Here is an 18,853-nt window from a genome sequence, read left to right on the forward strand (position 1 = left end):
CTCCAAGTATAGTGACAAAAGGTGCTCAAGGGTTAAATTGTGAGTGTGGACATCTCACAAAACGTGAAGGACTGGCCTCACACACTACCAGGTGCCATGCTTCATCATGGAGGGGAGGACAGAAGGATATGGTTAGCTGTTACCACGGAAGACGCACCTTGAGGCAAGTCTGACTACAGGGGTCTTCCCTCCATCCTCCTCCCATGGAGCACATAGGTTGTGTTTCTAGGGCTTACTGAGAGCCCTCTGTGGTGGAGTGTGACAGGGGTCACCCCACCTAGTGGTACCTTCTCACCACGAAGTTGGTAAGAACGGAGCTATAGGTCCCGATGAATGCCACTGACCCTTCTGGGCCACTGGGCAGAAACATGTTGACCCTCTTCACTACGGTGAGGGGATAATAAATTCCCCACTTCACTATTTACCTTTTTTAATACCATACAGCTGCCTACTTTATTAAAATTTAATTTGGTAACTGTAATGGTTTTTAAAAATTCACTCATTTTCCATGGGCCCCCATTTAGTTTAGAAGTCCATCCCTGTTGTCAGGTGAATGCCCGCCCTCTACCAAACCGAGTTTCTAGAGGACGAGGACTGCCGAAGATGAAGCATGACACCTGGTGGTGTGTGAGGCTAGTCCTTCACTTTTTGTGAAATATCCACACTCACAATTTAACCCTTGTCACCTTTGGTCACTATACTTGGAGCTGCCCCATTTGTGTTGAACAAGCATCATATTGAACCAATATGTAAAGCATCTACTCCGCTGCAGTATTGTAATGTACTATTCCCTGGGCAGTATCCGTAAGCCTGTGTGTGTTTTCTGCAGTTCTTCTATCCTTTCTCTCTTCGTTTAGCTTAGTTATGGTTCACTGACAGAATATCAATGTTAAAAATATAGATGTTAAAAATATCGATGAAAAAATATAGAAAGCAAAAATATCGACTACCTATACTTAAACAGGTAAGTACAAAAAGATAGTTGTATGAAATATCGATTTTTATATATATATATATATATATATATAAAATAAAATAATAAATATTAAATATGTTAAATAACATTAATATAAAAAATAAAGCAGATTTAATATACATTTTAACAAATATAACAAACTTAACTAAAAAAAGTTAAACACATATACATAAATAAAAGAGGGATTAATGGTGGTCCTGCTATGTTTGCGGTCTCTTTTTCGAAGCTGTTCATGATTAAGGGCGTAGTCCGGAAACGCATTGGACAGAGAAGAAGGGAGTAAAAGATGTCCTAAGCAGCTGCTTCCACAAAGAAGCATTCACTTACCTGTGAGGGCCTTTCCACGAGGGGCAACTCTTTTCTGGTATATATGTATGTAAATTTTTATATAATTGTAAAATTTTAAAAAGAAATTAAAATGAATAGTTTATTAATTGTTTTAAAGTAAGACTATATATATAGAAAATTATGTATGTGTGTTTAACTTTTTTTTAATTAAGTTTGTTATATGTGTTCAAATGTATGTTAAATCTACTTTATTTTTTATATTAATTTTGTTATTTAACATATTTAATATTTAATATTTTATTTTATATATATATATCCAAATCGATATTTTGTAGAACTATATTTTTGTACTTACCTGTTTAAGTATACGTAGTCGATATTTTTGCTTTCTATATTTTTTCATCGATATTTTTAACATCTATGTTTTTAACATCGATATTCTGTCAGTGAACCATCCTGAGCAGCTGCTTTCACAAAGAAGCATTCACTCACCTGTGAGGGCCTTTCCACGAGGGGCAACTCTTTTCTGGTTTATGTTAGTGGCTCGTCCGGCCATGGAGAGGCACCACCGCACTGGTCTTTGTTTACTTAAACAAGAGACGCATGGACCAGGAGACACGTCGACGTTATGAGAGCGGCTCTTAAAGACATTTACTGGTTCCCTGGTATTGTTTTAAGAAACTGTACAGCAGCAACCCACGGGGGTAGCCACTGATGAACTACCAGTCCCATAATGCCTGGCTCACAAGAGCGGAAATAAAAGAGGGATAACTGGTGGTCCTGCGATGTTTGCTGTCTTTTTTTCGTAGCTGTTCATGATTAAGGGCGCAGTCCCGAAACGCGCTGGACAGAGAAGAAGGGAGTAAAAGATGTCCTGAGCAGCTGCTTTCACAAAGAAGCATTCACTCACCTGTGAGGGCCTTTCCACGAGAGGCAACTATTTTCTGGTATATATATATATATATATATATATATATATATATATATATATATATATATATATATATATATATATATATATATATATATATATATATTCACTGAAAAAACCATAGGTTTCAGGGGTGTTATAGTTAGCTGAACTTTTTACTTGTACAAAACCATTGAAATTCCCCCGTTATAGTTAGTTCAGCTAACTATAACTCGCGCGCCCGCAATGCACTGCTGATGATGTCACATATTACATCACTCATGACATGGTCAGTGACATCACTCATGACATCACTGATGACATCTCAAATGACATCACTGATGACATCATCCAGTGAATGTGTGTTTTTCTGAAAATTAAATATGTTTTATATATGTATATCTCAAGGTCGATGGAAGAATAAATGGGTATATAAGTGTCTAAATGGATGATTTGTTTTTGAAAAATTGATTGTGTAACTGACTGATTAAGTGTATCATAGTGAATACATGGCTTAGTGAGTAATGTTTAAATATGTAAAAATCTGTATCAGTCTCTCACTTTGTGTATAAGTGGCTGCATGGGTTGGTGAGTAGCTACATGGGTGTCTATATAGGTTATTAGTTGGTTTTTTGAGTATCAGTCTGAGTGTCTGCATGGTTCGGTGGGGGGTATTACGTAGTGCATAGGTGCATGAATGAGTGACTCACTCTTTGTATGTGTTGAAGACAGCATGTGTGCAGGACTGTATGGGTGGATGAGTGTGTGTATGGGTGTGTTAGTGAGTGAATGACTGTCTCAATAGTGTCTTTATGAGTAACTACATATGTTTTAAACTAGCATATGTGACTATTGGTGTATATAAGTGAGTATATGTGAGAGTGAGAGATTGAAAGAGTTCCTGTATGAATAAGTATGTGTTTCTATAAGTGATTGTTTAAAAGACTAAGTATGTGTAAGTTTCCGTAGAAGTAAGTGTAGTGGTGTGTGTATAACTGTATATGCAAATAAATGTATGTTTGATTCTTTATTAGCATGAGTGACTATGTGTGTGAGTAACTCTATGGATGAGTGGCATTGTGTAACAGGATGTATAGGTGTATGAGTACATATGATGAGTGAATACATGTATGAGTGACTGTATAGGACTGTTGGTGAATGAGTGGATGTGTATGTGGATCTTAGAATTACTGAAGAGGTTGTTGTAACTGGTATTGGTATGTCCATTGTTTTGAAAAGTTTAGTCTCTATTTTTGAATGTGTGTATCAAAGGTTATATTAGGGTGAGAGGAGGTCTGCCACACTATCACAAAGATGATGTCATCAGTGATGTCATCAGTGATGTCATTTGAGATGTCATCAGTGATGTCATGAGTGATGTCACTGACCATGTCATGAGTGATGTAATATGTGACGTCATCAGCAGTGCATTGCGGGCGCGCGAGTTATAGTTAGCTGAACTAACTATAACGGGGGAATTTCAATGGTTTTGTACAAGTGAAAAGTCCAGCTAACTATAACACCCCTGAAACCTATGGTTTTTTCAGTGAATTTCTGAGGTTTTTTAAATGCTAATTCCTAACTATAACGTGCCTGAAACCTATGGTTTTTTCTGTGAATTTCAAAGGTTTTTTAAATGCTAATTTCTAACTATGCCTACAGAGATAGGACATGTGAAGAAAGAAGAAAAAATGCACAGAAAGAAAAAAAAGCAACAGAAGTCCTCAAAGACGAAGAAAAGTGCAGGACGAAGGATAACGTGCAGAAAGAACAAAAAGAAGAGCAGAAAGAAGCCTTGTTGCAAAATCATCCTGTACCCTCAACTTTTTCAGACGGATACTGGTGGTAACTGAGTCTGACTAACCAGTCCTAGAGCCAGTGCTATGTTAAAAGACACTTAGAATACAGTGAAAACACCTACATACACTAGGGAACATGATGCATTGGGGTCTCCCTGTGATTAGCATGACCTCCTCTGTAAGCCCCTAGTATATAATAGGGCAGGGGGATTAAAACTACCTCTTAAAACAGGCCACAGGGCGTTTTTGCACACGTTAACTCAGGCCCCGTCCCCTCCCTTCACCACTGTGTAAACACGCCCTGTGTCTGTTTTTAGTTGGGAGATTAAGTTCATTTGAATCCTGAGGGTCCCTAGGGTCCAACTAGCCCACTAGGTACCTCCAGTAAGTGCCACAGAGCTGCGTTGCAGAGAGGTGTAAAAAGTGGCACGGCCTGGACCACCTCTCTGCAATGCAGCTCAGTGGCGCTTACTGGAAGCACTTGGTGGGTTAGTTAGCCCCCAGGGGCCCTCAGTATTGAAGGAAAATTATATCCCCAATTTAAAATGTGCATAGTGCGTGTTTGCACATGTCACCTCAGGCCCCGTCCCCTCCCTTCACCACTGTGTAAACGCGCCCTGTGGCTGTTCTAAGTTGAGAGATTAAGTCCCCTTGAATCCTAAGGGTCCCTAGGGTCAAACTAGACCACTAGGTACCTCCAGTAAGCGCCACAGAGCTGCGTTGCAGAGAGGTGTAAAAAGGGGCTTGGCCTCAGAACACCTGTCTGCAGCGCAGCTCCCTGGTGCATACTGGAGATGCCTGTTGGGCTAGTTGGCCCTCAGGGACCCTCAGTATTGAAGAGGTATTAATTCCCCAACTTACAACTCGCCAGGGGGCGCGTTTGCAGAGTGCTGCAAGGAGGGGGCGTGGCCTCCGGCACAATGCCAGTCTTTTATTTATTTTAATTTTTTAAGAAGGGGGGCTGTGTGGTTCCCCTTCTTATTCTAATTTATTGGCCCTGATGACCCCATCCCCCAGGGCCTGTCTCCTAATTATATTTTTTTTACCCCAATCCCCAGGGCCGGCCACTGTTTTTTATTATTTTTAAAAAATATATATTTATAGACACACCTAGGACATGCTGGACAAACCGTACGTACCTATCACCATGACGATTTGCGTGATATTCATTAAAAGCGACTATGCATACAATGAATCCACGTGGAATGTATTTACACCACTAGTGAAGCTCTGACATGTCTGATGCCCTACCGTGCCTAATCCCGGTAGACACCCTTGTCGTTTATTTATACAAACATGGGTAGCTATTGACGGGCACATGCACACCAAGCCATTCAAAGGGGATTCGACAAAAATTCGACCAAAACTATGCAAGAAACCCCCCTCACGGTTAATAAAACACACATCCACTGCCGGATGTGTAATACTTTTTATTTTACTCTCTGGAAAGGGGACGAACATCACTTGAGAGTCACAGCGCGCTCCTGGCAGAGCCCAATGCTGTGTTACACCCACCATTGCCTGCTGAGTGCCACACACCTCTGTGTTGTATTCCACTAGCTAGTGCATATGCTATGACACTCTCTAGCCCATGTGCACTGTAACACCACCCCGTGAATATGTCATGCCACACTTGTCTTCGCACGGGTTATATTGCCCCATCTAACGTGCCTTCCTCGATGCCTATGTTATAACGCACAGTGCTATGCCATACATATTACAATCTGGGATCCATATCTTTGTCACAGTGCATATGCAACGTTACACTCCCTAGCACATATTTTATATTACAACTTTAGAGACTAGTTAGGTTACACAACACTGCCCTGTGCATATTACACTCCAAGGCGCATATCGCATAGCACGCGCTAGTGCCTGTGCTATCTCGCGCTCTCCAATGAATCTGTCATTGCGCACAATGTATTGCATATTATATTTCACGCCTGGTTCATCTTATATCACACTTTTGGTGCATAGTTTATACCATACACTATATCTAGTTTTCATTTTCAATCGTGCTCTCAGGACTATGTTCTATATAACACTGTGTTCACCTACCCTTTTCACGGGCATTACATTTTGCGATAGGGGGTGGAGGGTCAGGGGGTGTTTCTGCCAAGTGAGCCCGGAGTCACAGTCACAAACGTCCTCTTCTTCCTGAATAAAAGTGATATTATGCTGCATACTTGTTCATATTTTAAGTAGTTCGCACAGACACACGTTTTAAAAACAATAAAGTTCCTAATACCCGCCTTCTCTGAACAGTTAGCTTGCTGCCCCATCCCCCTCCTCCCTATCCTCTGTTGTGTGAATCCATGGACTAGCCTCCTCCCTCCTGCCATGCATGGTCTGATGTGTTGCCACTGCCCTCAATTTAGTATGATGTACCAGTCCACTCCTCCTGCCCTCCATTGCCCAATTCTATGCCCCATCATTGACCTCCTGCTTAAACTCTGTGCTTAGCTTGCTGCCCCTATTCTCCTTCCCCCTGCCCTCCGATGTCTTTGTGTATGCCCCATCTCCATCCTTTTTGCCCACCATGTTCCATGGACCTGCCACTCCTATCTACTCTGAGTGTTCTGTTGAGCTGCCACTCCCCTCCCACCTGCCTAGCATTGTCAGATGACTGTAACCTGTCCCTGCCACCTCCACCCTGCCTGTCCACATGCCATGCCCCTATCCTCTTCCTCCTGCCCTACATGGTCCATTGTACTGCCACACCCTTCTGCCCTCCCTGGTCTGTTGTGCTGCAACTGCTCCTCCTGCCTGCCCCGTGCGGTCTGTTGTGAGGCCCCTTCCCCTGAACTTTCTTGTCTGTGCACAGGTCCTGACCCTCCCTTCTATCCTCCATCGTCCTTTGTGCATGCCCCTGCACCCTCCTTCTTGCCCATCATAGCCATTGTGCTACCACTAACCCTCCCACTTGCCATGCATGGTCTTCTGTGCTGCCATGGCCCCTCCCACCTTCCCTGTGTGGTCAGTTAGCTGCCCCTGAACCCCTCCCACCTTCCCTCCATGGTCTGTGTGTATGCCATCACAGTCTCACTGTTGCTCTTCATGGTGTGTCTTGCTTCTAGTGCCCATCCTGCCTGACCTCCATGGCTATCTTGCTGCTCCTGCCCTGCCCACTTGCCCCCAGCCCTCTGTTTACATGTGCAGACCCCTACTCCCTCCCTCCTGGCTTGTCTGTTCCATTGTAATGCCCCCGATCCATCCCTCCTGCCCTTTATGGTCTGTTATGCTGCAGCTTTCTCTCCTGTCTGTCCATTATGGTCCTGCCTCTTGCCCCTCTGTTCTCTGTTGTCCATGTGCATGGTCCTGTCCCCTCCCTCTTGCTTTCTATGGATTGTTGTGCTGCACTCCCGTCCCGCATGCCCTGTGTGGTGTATTGTGCTGCTGCAAACCCTGATGCCTGCCCTGCAGGGTCAGTTTGGTGCACCTCTCCATGTCCCTCCTGTCCTCTGTTATCCAAGTCGATGTCCCTACCCCATTTCCTTCCATGATCCGATGTACCATACTTGCGAACATTTTGATCTTGGTAAGAGGGAGATTTTGAGAAAAAACTGGGGTATTGATTTTCCCCTTTGAGTTACATTGAAAAAGAGGAGATTGTAGACAGGAGACAGATAAAATAAAGCCCATTTGAGCTTAAAAACATTGGACGTTTCCTGGCTGAATCGGGTCTGTTGGCATGTATGGTTGTACTACCATTGCCTCTTCCTTCTGCCCACAATGGTCTATTACATTGCCACAGCCTCTCTTGCAAGTCCTGTATTGTTGGTTTATTGCCCCTGCCCCCCTTTCCACTGCCCTCCATAGTCTGTTGTGCTGCCACGGCCCTTCCTGCCTGCTCAGTGTGGTTAAATTGTTGCCTTTGCACCCTCCTACCTGCCTTCAATTTTCAGAGTCCGTGCCCCTGGCTTCTGCCTCTCAACAGTATCCTAATGAACAACTAGATTGCTAACATTCTATATTTATTACAAAAGTGTGGAACACCTGACGTCATCTTGATGTAATCAAAACTGTAATACCTAGAGCATTTCCTTTAGAAATTACATATATGAGAGGGTCTTATTGGCATCAAAATTATGGTTAGTGCTCTAAAAGACTAAAATAAGGACATATTTTCTGAGTTTTCAAATAGCGAGAAAGCACTTTTAAATTATTTGTTACCTTTATGTTTTTTTATCCAGTTGACCACTTGATTAAATGTTGCACTTAGGGGAGAGGATGTGGTGTTACTTCCAGAACTGCAGACTTTGCAACTGGGGAACCAGATTGGAGTTTCTGCTTCAGCTCGACATTCTGTGATTCTGGTCAAATCACTTAGTCTCCCCATGTCTACAACCAAAATGAATTTGTTCTTGTGTGATGTAACCAATGCTCATGTAAAGCACTCCAATACCTGACAAGTCTGCACTCTATAACACTGCAAAAACACAAAATAATAAGTGTGTTGCACACTTCTGTCATTGGGCTATATTTGGGCTACATCTGGGTGATTTTGGGCTACATTTGGGCTCTTTTGTCTCCTTTGGCCATCTTGGGAGATTTATTTGTTATGAAGTTTCCTAATTTCCTCATGTACTGCAGTCTCCTCAGTAGGAAATGCTTTCAGTTTTTTACTTTGATTCCATCATGAAGGTATTCAGATATGTCACACATTTGCCATAAATTCTGAATGTTAGCACTCTAGTTGCTCATTAGATCACTGTAGTAAAACTACTGTTCACCATGGAAGACTGCTCCTGGTATTAAAAGTGCATGTTTCAGTCTGCATGTCAGAATTTTTTAATGAAATAGAAGAGGATTTGAGAAGTCACTCAAAATGTGCCCTCATTTTCTTTCTTCAGCATTAATCATAATTTCTATGGCAAAATGAACCCTCTCATTGTGTTCCTTTTTAAATTAAATGTTTTAAGTGTTACCAGTTTATTCCAATCAAGATGGCTTCAGGTGTGCCATACTTTTGTCATAATGAAGACAGTAAGCGCTCTAGTTGTTTTTAAGAACACTCTGGGACATTCTGTCATTGGGCTATACTTGGGCTACATCTGGGTGATATTTGGGCTACATTTGGGCTCTTTTGTCTCTGGTGGCCATCTTGGCAGACTTATTTGTTACGAAGTTTCCTAATTTCCTCATTTACTGCAGTCTCCTCAGTAGGAAATACTTTCAGTTTTTTACTTTGATTCCAAAGGCATTCAGATGTGTCACACATTTGCCATAAATTCAGAATGTTAGCACTCTTTTTGCTCATTAGATCACTGTAGTAAAGCTACTGCTCACCAGGGAAAACTGCTGCTGGTATTGAAAGTGCATGTTTCAGTCTGCATGTCAGAATTTTTTAATGAAATAGAAGAGGATTTGAGAAGTCACTCAAAATGTGCCCTAATTTTTCTTTCTGCAGCACTAATCATACTTTTTATGGAAGAATGAATCCCCTCATGTTGTTCCTTTTTAAATTATATGTTTTAAGAGTTACCACTTTAATCCAAGTAAGATGGCTTCAGGTGTGCCATACGTTTATCATTAGTAGGACTGTTAGCGCTCTAGTTGTTCTTTGGAACACTCTGGGAAGCTGCAGTAGAACACAAAGGAATCAACTGACAGTCTCTGCCCTTGTTGGATGTACATGTTTTACTGAGAATGTCAGACTTCATTCTCACATGACTGAGAAAGATAATGTGAATTTACAGAAAATAAGCTCTCAGTTTAGCTTATAGATCACCTTCCAAACCTCTGTGGGAAAAGCATGAGAAAATATTTTTCTCTCAATCATGATATTCCAGCAGAAGGCTTTTTCACATGGTGAAATCACCTTAGAACATACCATAATTCCTAAAATGAGTATGGTACCATCAACAAATGATTTATAATGTAACTAAAGTCTTAAAACCTTCTATTAACTGCAATGCTTTTTAATGAGGTGCTATCATGTATATTGGTCCCAAGATGGCTGCCAACACTTCTTGGATGAAGTGCTGACAGCCAATCAGATCTCAGGATGAGATGTGTGGTTAGGCTCCGCCCACATATATATATGATTTTACTTTTGATTTTCTCAGGAACTACTGAACAGATTGACACCAGACCTGCAAAAGGCACATCCCTGACCTGAGGACTACCTCTCTGCCAAATTTCAAGTAATTCTGTTCAGCCGTTCGGGCTGTACCTTGGACTAAAGGTCCCTATGGAAAATTGCATGGGGAAAACGCGTTTTGGGACCCCCTTTTTTCTCAGCCCCCGCTTGACGAATCCCCCCGAGACTTTCAGGGTAGGAGCGGAGCGGAGCGCCCCACCTATTTTGAAAATTTCGCGAGGATTCGTCAACCGGCGCCAAAGTTATTCCAAATAGAATGTTGCGGATTTCCTATGGAAACACGGTCCTAACTATAACTATCTACTGGCGACCGCCAGTAGATAATATATATATATATATTACCACATTGTAGCCCAAAGGTTGACGTCGGTGCTCGATTTTAAGATGGTGCGTTTTTCTCCGGCAGGGCCACGCCGGTTTGTATTAATAATTTGAAGCAAATCTGCTGCCACACGACAGGTCGATTTAGTTTGAAGAGAAAACGCACTCACTCGTATTTCCAGGATTTTTAAGGCGGCTTTATTTTGTAATCATTGCCGTACCCAACGCGTTTCGCCTTGTTCTCAGGGCTTGATCACGGGATGTTACACTCTCTGTGTTGACATCTTTTATTTCTAGTTGCCAACATTTACTTCCTGTTTATAAACATGGTGCATTATGGTAATTGTGGTGTACTTCTACAAAGACATGAGTTTATAAATAAAGAGAAAAGATAAAAAACACCTTTTAGTGCATGTGTTACTTCGAGTGCAATAATAAAGCAATTAATATGATTGGCCATACATGCTTTATGTCCGTTTATAGTTCGATGTTTGTTCCATTCCAATTACATCGACCGCTTTCTTTCACCTCTGGTAAAAGATCTCAGCTCATATCTAAAAGACACAACAGACCTTCTGAAGAAATTAGAGGAAATCACATGGCTACCATCTTACAAACTAGTAACAATGGACGTAGTTTCATTATATACCAACATTGAACGCGCCATTGGAACCCAAGCCTGCAAGTTCTTCTTGGGAAAGAGAAACATAAAATACAAAGAACACAATATCATGTTGAATGAAATGATCTCCCTATGTCTAAATAATAACATCTTTCTCTTCAACAAACAAGTCTTTAAACAAGTAAAGGGATGTGCCATGGGCTTCTCTTTCTCTCCGAACTATGCAAATCTGACCATGGGTTGGTTTGAACAACGAGTGGCATGGAATACAGAAAATTATGAATTATGAATTTCGTGAAAAAGTCGTTCTATGGCTTCGGTTTATAGACGACCTCTTTATCATATGGAATGGCACAGAAGTTGAATTTAACATCTATTTTGACAAATTAAATAACAGCTCAATGAAAATGAAATTTACGTATGAGATTAATCCAAAACGAGTGGTATTTCTAGATACAGAAATCTATGTGGAAAGAAACTATATTCAAACGACCTTGCACAGAAAACACACAGCAACAAATGCAACATTGCAGTGAATCCTTAAAGTGGAGTATCCCATATGGGGAATTTTTAAGATTGCGAAGAAATTGCTCAGTTGACACAGAATTTTTAAAACACAGTCAACTAGCGGAAGATCGATTTCTCAAATGCAAATACCCAAAAAAGGTCATAGAAAAAGGTCTGCAAAAGGTGATGAATCAAAAACGGAAAGAAATCTTGCAGAAACCACCAAAAATAAAAGAAATGGATAAAACAACAATAAGATTGATAACAACTCATTGCGCGGAGAACAAAAAGCTAACTGCAATAATCAGGAAACATTGGGGAATTTTAAAAACTAGACCCTATTCTGTCCAAAATAATTGGTGACCATCCCAACATAACATATCGCCGTGCGAAAAACATAGGTGATAAGATTGTTCACAGTCATTTCCAGGAAGCACCAATAACTTGGCTTCAGAGAGAGGGCTTTTGGCCCTGTAAACAATGTAAAGTGTGCAAAATTGCTTCACCAACAAAAGAAATCGACATTGATAAAGGAGGAAAAAAATGGAAAGTCAAACAACACCTGACATGCAAAAGCACCCATGTAGTATATTTAGTAGAATGTCTTTGTGAAAAACGCTACATAGGGAGCACCATCTTTGAAGTGAAAAAGTGAATCCTGGAACATGTCTGAGCCACCATACATCAAGATCGGTCAGACGCTATTGCGAAACATATGGAGAAACATCATGAAGGAAAATGGGAATTATTGAAATACTGTGCCCTGGAACAAATAACACAATCCGAGAGAGGAGGAGACCGTATAAGAACTCTGAGACAAAAAAAATCCCGCCATATTGTAACATTCAGATCTTTGGATCTCAGAGGTTTAAATCAAAATGAGGAACTGTATATACACCTGTAATTGATTAAAAAGACTCTCGAACAGGAATTTCAGAATAAAACAAGTAAACACTCACCAAAGAGAAAAATTGATATACAGAAAAGTAAAGTAATCTAAAAAATCCAAAGGAACAATATGAATATGGAAATAAATAAATTGAGAAATGTGTGAGATGTGAACAAATACCAGCTATGCTCACTAGAGAGCTGGAATGGAACAAACATCGAACTATAAACGGACATAAAGCATGTATGGCCAATCATATTAATTGCTTTATTATTGCACTCGAAGTAACACATGCACTAAAAGGTGTTTTTTTTCTTTTCTCTTTATTTATAAACTCACATGTTTGTAAGTTCTTTGTAGAAGTACACCCCAATTACCATAATGCACCATGCTTATAAACAGGAAGTAAATGTTGGCAACTAGAAATAAAAGATGTCAACACAGAGAGTGTAACATCCCGTGATCAAGCCTTGAGAACAAGGTGAAACGCGTTGGGTACGGCAATGATTACAAAATAAAGCCGCCTTAAAATTCCTGGATATACGAGTGAGTGCGTTTTCTCTTCAAACTAAATCGACCTGTCGTGTGGCAGCAGATTTGCTCCGAATTATTAATATTAATATTATTCAGCTAGGTTTTATCTGGTTTTTCTAGGTTTTATCTGGTTTTAGTGGAGTACACTGCCGGTTTTAAGTTCTGGGATTTTACTGATTTTACCAACCTCAATTTATAAAAATTGCTGCACTTTAATATAATGGCTGCTAACATATATGGTTTTATTGTGGCTTAACTGCTATTATGAGATGTTGTGGAGGCGTTTTTTTATCTGGTGTGGTTGTGGTTTTACTGGGTTTTATTGAGGGGGGTTTCCCTCAAGTTTGCCGAGTATTACATGGCTGCTGCCGGTTTTTAAACGCTAGTTTGATATATACTAAACTGAAGGTCATTGTTTCACATTTGTTTTCTATCTAGCATGTTAATGTTTTAACTTATTATTTGCCAAAAAGCTTTACTATCAAGTACAACATCTATGGTTTGCCACAATACCAATGAAACACATACATTTTTTGTCTCAATAGATGCTACAAACCAGAGCAATTTTGAAAATTGGGACGTGTACATTTTATACAACTACTATACCGACCAAGAGATTGGAACATGAGTAAACATAAGAGACGTCTACTATAAGCTGCTATGAACTTTATTTTATATATATGTTATATATGAATATGCACTGTAATGTCAGCACTTTTTTGCACTATTTTGCACGATTTTCAGAATTGCCATATGATGCGATTAATGGTTCAAATAGGAATGCGAAAGATGTTGTTGTTATTAGGCCAACTCTTAAAGCATATTTTAGTTAGCTTACCTCGACTAGTAGGACTATGCTAAGCATTGGAGTTCGAGATACGCTAAAAGTTGACTTTCCATATTTGAATTATCTGTGTTTGTGAAATACAAATTAAGGAACACTAGGTTCTTATTATTATACTTGGGTTCACAAGTAACTACAAGAAATAAAGAATGCATAATGAAATGCATAATATAACGAAAACTAATCAAACAAATATAATAAGATGCAAACAAATATGCAGAAACTACTGTGATAACTATGCTTATATAATTTACAGTCCTATGTCTATGTTTGAACTGCATTTAAATGGTATTCTGTGCCTTTATTTAGACACACTATATATATGCACTGATTGGTCCAGCGCGTCATGTGATCAAGACTGTCGTCGGGCAGTCGAAACGCGTCAGGCTGGGCACTTGCTTGTAACGATTCATGCACTTGCACTTTCAATTCTGCAACAAATAAAAGAATTTCTCTCCACGTTGTGGTCCGTACCTGCTTTGGATCTAATCAGGGATCGTTCCAGGATTTCGGCTACCATATATATATATATATATATATATATATATATATATATATATATATATATATAAAACAGTTCAAACCCAGAGGAATTATCAATATTGTATACATTTACAATTTCTGTCCCATATTTGAGTTTGGTACCTTACGTACACAGGGATCACCAAGCACAGGATATTTGACACCTTATTCCTGTATTTATGAACTGTTACAATGTGAAGTATTCATTCACTAATGTATGTACAGATTTGTACCACACTAATTGTACGACTGTTAAAATTGATATTCTTTTGATTTTGGGAATGATTTAATTCCTGGTTGGTATTTCTTTTAAATTGCATTTGTTCTTTTGAGGTTCAAAATCATGCAATTTTACCATTGTGGCATTCTGCACGATAGAGTAACTTTTCCATGTCTATTGTGACACATTCATATTTAAATGTCTTCCTGTTTACACCCTGGTAACTTGACAAAGGCCTTTACGGCTGAAACGCATTGTTTGTAAGCGAATAAATGACTCGCATCATCTGGACTATGTGCTGCCTCATTCCTCTGGGTTTGAACTGTCTTCTTGTTATTGTGGTTTTCGCCACCACAGCCGGCACCGGCACTCATTGGCAGGCGTGCGGCGTTTGGCGGTCACTCCCGTTGGAAAAAAAATAATATATATATATATATATATATATATATATATATATATATATATATATATATATATATATATATATATATATATATATATATATATCCACACCAAGTGCTCGCCTTGAAAGTCCAGCAAGCGGGACACAGCTCCGGGCACAAACAAAGAATTTTATTAAGAGAATTCAAAGCGCAGTCCTTGCAATGCGTGAAGTATTCAGGCAGACGCGTTTCCGGCCTCCTTGGCCGTCATCAGTGCCGGTCTCATGAATGATGAGATTATCCTGGGTTTGACTCGGGAACCATTCCCTAAGAGGCAGTCTCTTGACTCCTCCCCCATGATGCAGGTGTGTTATATCCGCTTGTGAATTTGGGTGAACTGCATGGTGGTTGCTGTAGTCCATCGTGATGCCTCATTAAGTAATGAGAAACTCCAAACATCTAGTGATGCTCCATTTTGCTGGCGCTGGACTGTGCTTCACCTCAGAACTCCCAGGTATATTGTTCCCACTCTTAGTTTTGTACCTTGTTTGTGCCCTTATCAGGCAGCACTGTGCTGCCTCCTCTCTCCCCTCGCTGAAAATACACACCAATTGGCGATGGCTTTGCTCGGGGGGCGCCGCGTTCGTACTCCTCGTACTGAACCTATTTGCTGATAAGCGCGGAGCTCCAGACCGAGAGGGCGTGTCCCCAAGTCGGTTTCAGCATTCCCGATTATTAATCCACACCAAGTGCTCGCCTTGAAAGTCCAGCAAGCGGGACACAGCTCCACCATGCAGTTCACCCAAATTCTCGGTCTGGAGCTCCGCGCTTATCAGCAAATAGGTTCAGTACGATATATATATATATATATGTATATATTTATATTTATATATATTACCTACTGGCGGTCGCCAGTAGGTAGTTATAGTTAGGACCAAGTTTCCATAGGAAGAGCATTTTTTTGTTTTGCTTATAACTTTGGCATCGTTTGATGAATCTTCATGAAATTTTCCAAACTAATTCTTTGTTGATATCGGCTCCTATGTTGAAAGTTTGGGGGTGATTTGTTAAGGGGGAGCCGAGAAAAAAGGGGGGGCCCAAAACGTGTTTTCTCCATGCAATTTCCATAGGAAACTTTACACAAGGCTACAGGTCGAACGGGTGAACGGGATTACTCCAAATTTGGTCTAGAAAGCACGCTTTTGTTTATTTGGTGTAAATCCATTCAGTGGTTTTGGAGAAATATCAAAATTTACAGATATCGATATTTGGGAATTCTGCCATCTGATTGGCTGAGGCGTTACGAGCACGAGCTTGCTGCTTATTGGCTGTGAGCTGTTGCAACTACGAAGTGTTGGCAGCCATTTTGTGATTCCGTTGAAATGAGTAAGGGGAAAAAGGGTGAAAAGAGTAGGACACAAGAGGATAGGAGCACTGTAACCTCTGTGGGGGAGTGCGAACCGAAGTACTCACTCCTACCGGTCTGAAAGTGCAGTGTTGCTCAGAGTGACATGGTGCTGGGATGAGATGCTGCTACACTCGGTATGAAACCGAGAGCCTAAACCGTAAGCTCATTGCTGTGAAGTGATGTGCTCTGGTCTTTGTAGCATACCTGTGAAAGTAGTGCTAGTAGGCGTTTATACCATACAGGGAGTGAGAAGCGAACTACTGACCCCTACCATGAGCTTATACTATACCGGAAAATGGAAGCGAATTACTCACGCCTACCGGTGTGAAGACTCTGGGATCAAACCGAGCTGATTGCTGTAAAGTGAAGCTGTAGTATAACTGTGTAAGTAGTGTTAGTATGCGTTTATACTATACAGGGAGTGGGAAGCGAACTACTCACCCCTACTGGTCTGAAGACTCGGGTATTAAACCGTGAGCCTAAACCATGAGCTCATTGCTGTAAAGTGATGTGCTCTGGGCGCTGTAGCATACCTGTGGAAGTAGTGTTAGTTTGCGTTTATACAATACAGGGAGTGGGAAGCGAACTACTCACCCCTACCGGTCTCAGAACTCATGGATGAAACCATGAGCTCATTGCTGTAAAGTCATGTGCTCTGTGTAGTATTCCAATGTAAGTCTTAGTAGAATGATAGTATGTAATGCTACTAGAATGTAAGTATGTAATGTTAGAATGTAGGGCTGTCATGAGGGGAATCTTGGGGCGTTTGTACATGGTGCTGGAGAAGACGGTTGCCTTGCTGTCTGCTCCTATTGGTGGCTGTTTAAGCTGTCTTCTTTTCCTGTAATAAATCTACTTATCAGATCCACTGCTGTCTGCCTCTTCACTACATAAATTTGGCGAGGAGCGGGAGAAGGTAAAAAGAAGGCAGCACTCACCAATATTTCGAGCTTCCTTGCGTTCTGCTGAGGACCCGTTTTCTTCGTGAAGCTGTTTCTACTCATCCCAGGGTCGTCGGCTCATCGAACTATGTGATCTTACCTCTGGTAGGATTTATATTTTTTGATTTTGGGCTTCCTCTGCCTCTTCACTACACTCTGGTTGCTGTACTACACGTGTCCAAGTAGTGTTAGTATGCGTTTATACTAATTCTGTAGTTATGCAGTAACCAATGCATCATGGCTCTATTGAGCGCCACCTCCCAGGAGCAGCTCATACAATGTCCCGGGGTGTGCATCCTTGGGACATTTATGTTTTCTATTACAGGGCAGGAGCATGGCTTCCACCCTGTGATAGCAAATCCTTGTTTGCCTCGTTGAAGCGAGAGGAGGAAAACCTTGTATCGCTTCAATAAAGCGGATCCGGTTGGTAAAAATGGAGGGAAAAAAATGAAGCTGTGTCTCACCCGTTCATTTAAATGAGCCCACTGGTGGGTAATGTTCCGGGGCCAATCCTATTATTATATTGCGGGGTCTCTGCACCACTGGTAACCTTAATCTCACATGTAAATTAGGCGTGGGAGGGCACAGAGACGTTTCGCAGCCTAGGGGATCGCCACCTCCCCGGTATTGTTTACTAATTGTTCGGGGGGCTTCAAGGCCCACTCAAGTCTGGGGATCGGAAACCTCCGGGGCTTTACTTAAATATGCAGGGTGGGCCTCGCCAGTCCCTGAAGCCTCGGTGGCCCTTGGCAGTGCCTTATTGGTTCTGTAATCACACGGGCAGTACTCATGGTGTTATAAAGTGATACACTCATAGAACCCTTGCAGTTGTAGAATTAGCCAGGCTTCATTTATGTAATAGTCTGTTGGTTTATATTTGGTAGGTGCACTGCAAAATTATAAATATTTTCCCTCATTATCTCCTATCAACTGCCGATTTTCACAATAAACTACAGACAACTGTTGTCAGAAAAAGAAGAACCATTCACTCACTTATTTATTGGTAAAAAAATAACCTTTATTAAAACAACACAAATAAATGGAAACACAACTTTATTCGAAGATACAACAGTATAACATGAAATAAGTGGGTGGGACACCTCTGGAAGCAGCATGCAAAACCTGCAAGACAAAAAATAAACATAAGTATGTGTGCCATGTCCAAGAGAAAAGGAAAGGTAGTCAGAATGAAAGGAAGAAAGTGAGAATGGGACAGAGATCGAGTGGGTGGAAGGGAGAAGGGGAGGGAGAGTCAAAAGAACAGAGGGAGGAGGAGACAGAGCGTCAGCCTACTGCACCCAGCCCTCACTGTTCACCTCCCGTCACCCGTGTGTCTGGGACGCTGGGGTCCGCGAGAAAGAGTGCGGTCCAGCAAGTCCTTAAAATGAAACAGAGATATGAGGCCAGACAGTACATTAATATCTACGGCAACATTGCTTGCCTGCACCTGTGCACCCAGGCTGCTGCACCCCAGCCCCTTCCCCCACACTGTGCTCAATTGCAGCTCCTGCGCAACGAGGCTTCACGGCTCACCTGCCACCACTGGTGTGTCCAACGACGTGCCGGTGGGAGCTCCGACTCTGGGG

Source organism: Triturus cristatus, chromosome 1_2 (assembly GCF_964204655.1).
Source record: "Triturus cristatus chromosome 1_2, aTriCri1.1, whole genome shotgun sequence".
Classification (NCBI taxonomy): Eukaryota; Metazoa; Chordata; class Amphibia; order Caudata; family Salamandridae; genus Triturus; species Triturus cristatus.